Genomic DNA, 7,913 nt, shown 5'->3' with positions numbered 1-7,913 from the left:
TAAGAATGTCTATCTGATGGCTCTTTTCTATGTTGCTTTGAAAATGTACAAGTACTATTAGTTATTAAAACAATTTCGGCTAGAAATGAAGAGTTTGGCTTTCTTTCTACGAGTCAGTTTGTTTACGGAGTCCACGAAGAATGTCTATCCGATGACTTTTCTATGTTGCTTTGTAAATTTATAAGAAATATTAATTATTTAAACAATTTAGATTAAAAAATTAAGAGTTTGGTTTTCTTACTATGAGTCAATTTGTTTACGGAGTCCACTAAGAATCTTTAAACGATTACTCTTTTCTATGAGGGTCATTCACAAAATGCGTGATACATTGGGGGGGGGGTCTGCCGAAGTATCATTCTATGTTAAGACTAATAAAAAAAGTATCACGCAAGAGGGGGAGGGGATCAGAAGTGCCTGAAAAATGTATCACGTATTTTGTGAATGGCCCCATGTTGATTTGTAAATTTGTAAGAACTATTAATTATTTAAACAATTTAGATTTGGGTCTTTTTTCTACGAATAAACAAAATTTTTTACAGATTTAACTAAGAATATCTTTCCGATGATTGTTTTTCTATGATATTTTGCAAATTTACATGAATGTTAATTATTTAAACTATTTTGATTGAAAAATTAAGAGTTTAACCTTTTTCGATGAGTTAAATTGTTTACGGAGTCAACTAAGAATGTCTATCCGAAGATTCTTTTCTATGTTGCTTTGTAAATTTACAAGAGCTATTAATTATTTAAGCAATTTATATATAAAATGAAGAGTTTTGTCTTTTTTCTACGAATAAGCTCATTTTTTAAACAGAATTACTTAAGAATATCTTTCTAATGATTTTTTTCTATGATGCTTTGCAAATTTACAAGAATATTAATTATTTAAACATTTTTGATTAAAAATTAAGAGTTTGGTTTACCTTCTATGAGTCAATTTATTTACGGAGTCCACTAAGAATGTCTATCCGATGACTCTTTTCTATCTTGCTTTGTAAATTTACAATTATTAATTATTTAAACAATGTTTATCAATATATTTAGAGCATGGTCATTTTTCAAGGAAAAGGCAGAATTTTGTCTACGGAGTGAACTAAGAATGTCTTTTCGATGAGTATTTCCTACGATACTTTGTAAATTTATAATAATTATCAATCAAACAATTTGTCATAAACATATTTAGAGTGTGGGTATTTTTTAATTAATAAACATAATTTGTTTGCAGAGTTCACTAAAATTGTCGTTGTCATGACTCTTTCCTAAGTTATTTGTTAAATTTATAAAAATTATTAATTATTCAAACAACTTTCATAACAAATTCATAATTTGACTATTTTTCGACGAATAAGGTCAGTTTTTTTCAAATTTAACTAAGAACGTTCTTCTGATTAATTATACTTATCAAATTTCCAAGATTTATTTTTTAAACTACTTTCATGAGCTTCGTTTTGCTTCATCAGGATTTTCTATAGTATATTTTCTCTTTTAATATATCTTACCATATTTTTTACTGTCATTAATTACTCAGTCGAACATATAACCAGTATTATTATTACCTATTGTAATACCAGTGGCGTAGCCAGGGGAGGGGCTTGGGGACTCAAGCACCCCCCCCCCCCCCCCCCCCCCGAAACGAATTATTTTTATTATTTAATTCCCTTTTCCCCCACTCTTTTCCTAAACATAAACCCGAAGCCCCCTCCGAAAAAAATCGAAGCCCCTCCCGAAAAAAAATCCTGGCTAAGCGCTGTGTAATACGCTTTTTACTTATTAAAATTCCGCTGAAACACAGATATAATACACGGGTTATCCTCGTTGCTAAAGCGTCATTTGAGTCCTTTAGCGCCAGCGAACTAGAATTTTAGTATAACTTAATTACAATGCGGTCACATAAGAGTTTATTCGAGGTAAGCGCATTTTCTTAGACATTTGGCCAAATGAGAGGAAAACTGCTCAATATTTTATTCTGCATCGTGACAGGGCACCCATGCGAAGCCGTGTACAAATCAAAGTTATTCAAGTAAAAATGAAATACCGTGGTATTTTATTGGACTTTATTTCCAAATAAAATATTTGCAAGGAAAGTAGTTGGTCGTGCACGTATGAGCTTCTAGTTTGTAGAAAATTAACTTTTTTGTTAAAAATTCATCTTTCTTGTTTCGAAATTAACTTTTTTTTTTTAATTCATTTCCTGTGGATGAAAATTTAACTTCTTTTTTAAAAATGTAATATATTTTTATTTAAAATCATAGGAATTTAGTAATTTAGTATCAGGAGTTGATTGCATCTAGATTTTATTTATTTATTTTCTTTATAAGATCTTTAAATGACAATACAATTTTTCTCTACTATAATGTACAAGTAAAAATTGCTAACTATTATTCAAGCGGTTCAAAAAATGACATGCAATTTTTAATATTATCCTTATAAGATTTTTATCATCAGTAAAATGTCCACCATTGTGAGGTTTGATTTGTGACGTTCCTGGAAAAAAGTGTGTGTGTTATTTAAAAAAACGTTTAGGGTTTGCACCCACCTCCTCAATAACTAGATTAATTTTTCTATATTTATAAGGAAGGAAAGTGTAGTTTAAAAAAAAAATTATCCAACAAAATTGCATTAGCTTCTGCCGAGGAGTTAATTACAACTCGGATTTTTGATGTACGACAAATTGCAAGGTTGCATGGGATTCCAAAAAATTGCATGAGATTGAAAAATATTTCCATGGATCATAGGCAATTCATGATAGAAAATCGTTATGTACACCAAAATTATAGGATAATCAGTATTGGAATAAATAATTTTAAAAATATTGAAGGAATCCTATCATAAAAAAAGAGGTTGTGATATAATCTCGAAGTCTGAAGCCACATTATCTCTTCACCTATTGGTTGGATTTAAACGCGCCGCTTATTCTTTAGAATCGAGATCAGAATCGAGATCACAATCGAGATCAGCGGAATCTATTATGAAGGCAATGCATATATATTAAACAAAAAAATGAATTTTTAACAATATATTTAAGTCTCAACAAGTAGTGAGATTTTCAATTCAAAAACATTATTTCTCAACAAAAAATATGAAAGTTGATATTTCAACGCCCCCCCCCCCCCAATATAATTTAAAATCAAAAACAATTTATTTCAACCAAAAAAGAGGAATTTCTAACAAAATAGATGACCCGCCGAAAAAAGCGATGAACTTTCAATCATTCTGTTACCAAACTACCAAACCATTAAATTTACAAGCTAAAAAGACGAATTTTCTACGAAACAGTTCAACTCTTAACACAAAAACATGAATTTTTATCAAAAAAGTTAACTTTCGAAGTTAGTTTTTCTTAAGAAGTCAAGTAATAATTTATATACAATGACTCTTTTTTATGCTGTTTTTCAAATTTACAAGAACTACTAATTATTTAAACAATTTTAATTAAAAAATTAAAAGTTTGGCCTTTATCCTACGAGTCAATTTATTTTCAAAGTCAAATAAGAATGTCTATCCGATGACTCTTTTCTATGTTGCTTTGTAAATTTACAAGAACTATTATTTATTTGAAGAATTTCAATTTAAAAATAAGAGTGTGACCTTTTTTCTACGAGTTAATTTTTTTACGAAGTCAAGTAAGAATGTTTATCCGATGACTCATTTCTTTATTGCTTTGCAAATGTACATAAACTATCGATTATTTAAACAGTTTTAATTAAAAAACTGAAAGCGACCTTTTTTCAAAGAGCCAGTTTGTTTGCGGAGTCAACTAAGAATGTTTATCCGATGACTTTTTTCTATATTGCTTAAAAATTTACAAGAACTATTATTTATTTGAAGAATTTCAATTTATAAATAAGAGTGTGACCTTTTTTCTACAAGTGAATTTGTTTACGGAGTCAACTAAAAATGTCTATCGGATGACTTTTTTCTATGTGGCTTTTTAAATCGACGAGAACTTTTAATTATTGAAACAATTTCAATTAAAAAATTAAGAATTTGGTTTTCTTTCTACGAGTAGACTACATTTTTAACATAATTAACTAAGAATATCTTTTACATGATTGATTTTTTCTGATGCTTTGAAAATTTACAATTATTAATTATTAAAGAAAAGTTTATCAACTTATTTATAGTTTGGCTATTTTTTAAGCAAGAGGCATAATTTGTTTACGGAATGAACTAAGAATGTCTTGATGATCATTTCCCATCATACTTTGTAAATTTATAATAATTATTAATCATTTAAACAATATTCATAAACATATTGAGAGTAAGGGTATTTTTAATTAATAAACACAATTTGTTTACGAAGTTAAGTAAGATTATTTTTGCGATAAATCTTTCTGGAGTTATTTGTAAAATTTACAAAAATTATTAATTATTTAAAGAACTTTCATAAAAAATTCAGAATTTGGCTATTTTTCAATGAATAGGGTCAGTTTTTTTACAAATTTAACTAAGAACGTCTTTCCGATTAATTATAACAATTACATTTTCATGATTTATTATTTAAACTACTTTCATGAGCAAATTAAGAGTTTGGGAATTTTTTGAAAAATAGGCTTAATTTGTTTACGGAATCAACAAAGAATATATTTCCAATCACTTTTTACTATGACACATTGCAAATATGCAATAATGATTTATTATTAAAATAAATTTAATAAACAAATTTAGAACTTAGCTGTTTTTTATATTTTGAACCATTCGAACATTTAAAAAAAATAGTTTTCATAAGAAAATGTATGTAATATATATTTAATATGAATTAAAAAAGAAATTAAAACTCTATAATGGTAAAAACTTCCATTTTCAGTAGTTTCAGTAATTATTTCTTTTTATTAATTTCTTCCAGTAATTTCAGAATAGTCTGTATGAATTTTAGTACATTTAATTACAATGTGGTTACAAACAAGTTTATTCGAATTACTCGCAGTTGCCTAAACATTTGGTCAGATAAGAGGAAAACTGCAGAAAAACCACCTTCTGAGTTTAGCCGGGTTTTCAAAATTCGAGTAAACGACCCGGTGGTACGTCGTAGAACATAGGTGGTCACCCATCCAAGTGCTAGAGGCGCTCGAAATGGCTTGACATTCGGACTCTTCTCGAGTCGAGATCATTTACCATGTATTTCTATGAAAATGTGTACGCACCGACATTTCATATGTTTTTCCAAAATTTGCATAAAAATGTTTAGTATTGCGCAATAATTTATTCTGCATCTTGAGAGGGTAACCGTGCGGAGCCGTGTACAAATAAAAGTTATTAAAGCAAAAATTAATATCGCGGTATCATATTAAACTTCATTTACGAATAAAATAATTGCAAGTAAATAAGCGGGTCGCGCACGAAGCACGCGTATGCACTTCTAGTTATTTTTAAAAAGTAGAGAAATTACAAAGGAACGATTTTTTTAGACTTATAATCCTCGGAAGTGTTTGTAATTGTTTAAAATCCCTTAAAATGTTTAAAATCGCTAATAGTCCCTTCAAATTAAATTGAATTTGATTTATTTTTCAAAGATCACTAGGAGTATCTTGAAACCTTTGGAAATCCTACAAAATTCTTTGAAATTCCTTGAAATGTTTTAATATCTTGAATTCCTTTGGAACTCATTAAAATTGTCGGAAATGTTTGTAAATCTATAAAACCCTCTAAACTCCCCGGAATGTTTCGAAATGCCTTAAAATTCGTGGACATTTCATTAATATCTTAAAGCACGAGAAAATCTTTTAAAATTATAATTGAAATGTTTGGAAATCCCATAAAATCCTTTTGAAAAGCCTTAAAATTCATTGAAGTCTATCGAAATTTTTTGAACCCCCTCTTCAAACCTGCTGATCTAAGATAAATGAATCAATAATTAGTAGTTTGTGCATTTTCTATTTTTTACATGAACTCTTTCAATATATTAACATTCTTTATTTATATACTGATTTTCTTATAATATCATTGTACAAAATGATTTTCTCCACTGATTCTTTTAGAATCGAAAAAAATTATAAGAAATACATTACAGATAAACAATTATACAAACTAACTAACAAATTATCTCAGAGAAGATGTAAATTTGTGATATTAGGCTTTAAAAAAATGTTTGAACAAATAAAAATTGTTTGAAAAATAGTTTGCAAAAAACTCCACTTTTCTGCCTTATTTCAGTCAAAAGTTACATTAAGGGCATGTGATACTTACAGTTTCCCCGGCTTTTTTCCCACAAAAATGAAAAATTTTTAAAACTGAATTCGGAGATGCTATAAAATATCATAACGGACGTCCCCGGAGTCTTTTTTGAGGGATAATAACAAAAAAATTTATTGTGCTAAATACAAATTTTATGCATATGCATTATTTTGAGGTTACGTCGTTTTTCATCTCTGCCTTTCCGATAATCTGGAAATTATTTATGAAATAAACTTTTTGATTGCCTACAAACAAGGTTAGTTCCGGGAGATTAGTTACTATATTTATTTTTAAGTCCAAAGTTTTCGGCAAAAAATATTGTGTAGTTTGGAAGCAATGTTCGGGTGAATTTGTATCACACATAACCTCGAAGTATACACGCACGTTGTCAGCAATATCAAAAATTTTTTGATAAAAAAACACAAAAAAAGTGTGTGGGGGCGTCTGTTAGCATGTTCGCTATCATTTCCCAGATTTCGAAGGCAAAATATTTCTTATCCTAGGAAAAAATCCGAGGGAATCACCACTGAAAAAATCGATACTATTTCCTAAGCGCTATGCAAATTAATCAGATTTTGCTAAATTAAAACTTTTTTGAATTAACCTATAAAAAAAAGTGTGTAGGGACGTCCGTTAGCATGTTCTCTATAATTTCCCAAATTTTTAAGACAAAATATTTATTATTCTAGAAAAAAGCCGGGGGAACCTAAAACTGGTGAAATCGACAATTTTCTAAGTATCACATGCCCTTAAGACAATACAAAATTATTTAAACATTTTATAATAAATTTAGTCGACCATACTATTTTTTTACATTGCCTGATTAGTTTGTCTCGTTTTGGTGATACCGAGAAAAAATAAAGGTCACGATTGTTCCCTTTGTGACATCGTATTATTTATGAAATGTTTTGTTATTCCATAAATTAACCTACTAATTATTAATTGTCCAGTGTAAGTTACATTATCTGATGTAGGGAGGTTTCCTCCTGTGTTTAAAATTTCCCTAAAATTTTTCGGTTTCCCTAAAATTTACTCAGATTATTAAAAAAATATTAATTTTGTACTAAAATTATGAATCTTCAAAAACAACAACAAAAGAATTTTTAAAGTTGTTTTTTCAACCAAAAAAGATACATTTTTAATCAAGGAGATTAAGTTTTGACAAGAAAGACGAATTTTCAACAATATATATGAATCTTCAACTATAAAAGATAATTTTCAATTAAGTTTAATCACTTAAAACAGATTAATCTTCAACAAAAAAAAAAAAACAATTTTCAAGGAAGAGTTCAACATTCAACCCAAAAGATGATTTTTAAACAAAAATTTTAGTGTTATATATTTCAAATAGTTACATTTTCAATCAAAGAGATAATTCTTCAAACAAAAAAATGAATTTTTAACAAATTATAGTGAAACCCTTCAACAGTCCTCCCTTCTATAGCCCTTCCGAGAATTGATGCCCCGCCGCAGGTAGGAGGAGCAAGAGCTGCGTGGAGGTCGCAGCATCTGCTGTTGCCACTCAGAAGAGCACTCAGGCGTGGAAAAACAAAAACGGAGCGGGCTAGTTGGGCTATTGGCTAGTTACCACTCACCGTCAGCCCCAAAATCGGCGCTATGGAAGAGTTTCACTGTAGTTCATATTTTAAACAAATAGGTGAATTATTGGTCAAAAAGATGACTTTTTAACAAAATACTTGAATTCTGTTAAAAATTTGACAAGGCACCATATTTCGAAA

Source organism: Belonocnema kinseyi, chromosome 2, assembly GCF_010883055.1.
Source record: "Belonocnema kinseyi isolate 2016_QV_RU_SX_M_011 chromosome 2, B_treatae_v1, whole genome shotgun sequence".
Taxonomy (NCBI): domain Eukaryota; kingdom Metazoa; phylum Arthropoda; class Insecta; order Hymenoptera; family Cynipidae; genus Belonocnema; species Belonocnema kinseyi.
The sequence above is the reverse complement of the archived record's forward strand: the minus strand, read 5'-3'. Positions refer to the sequence as shown.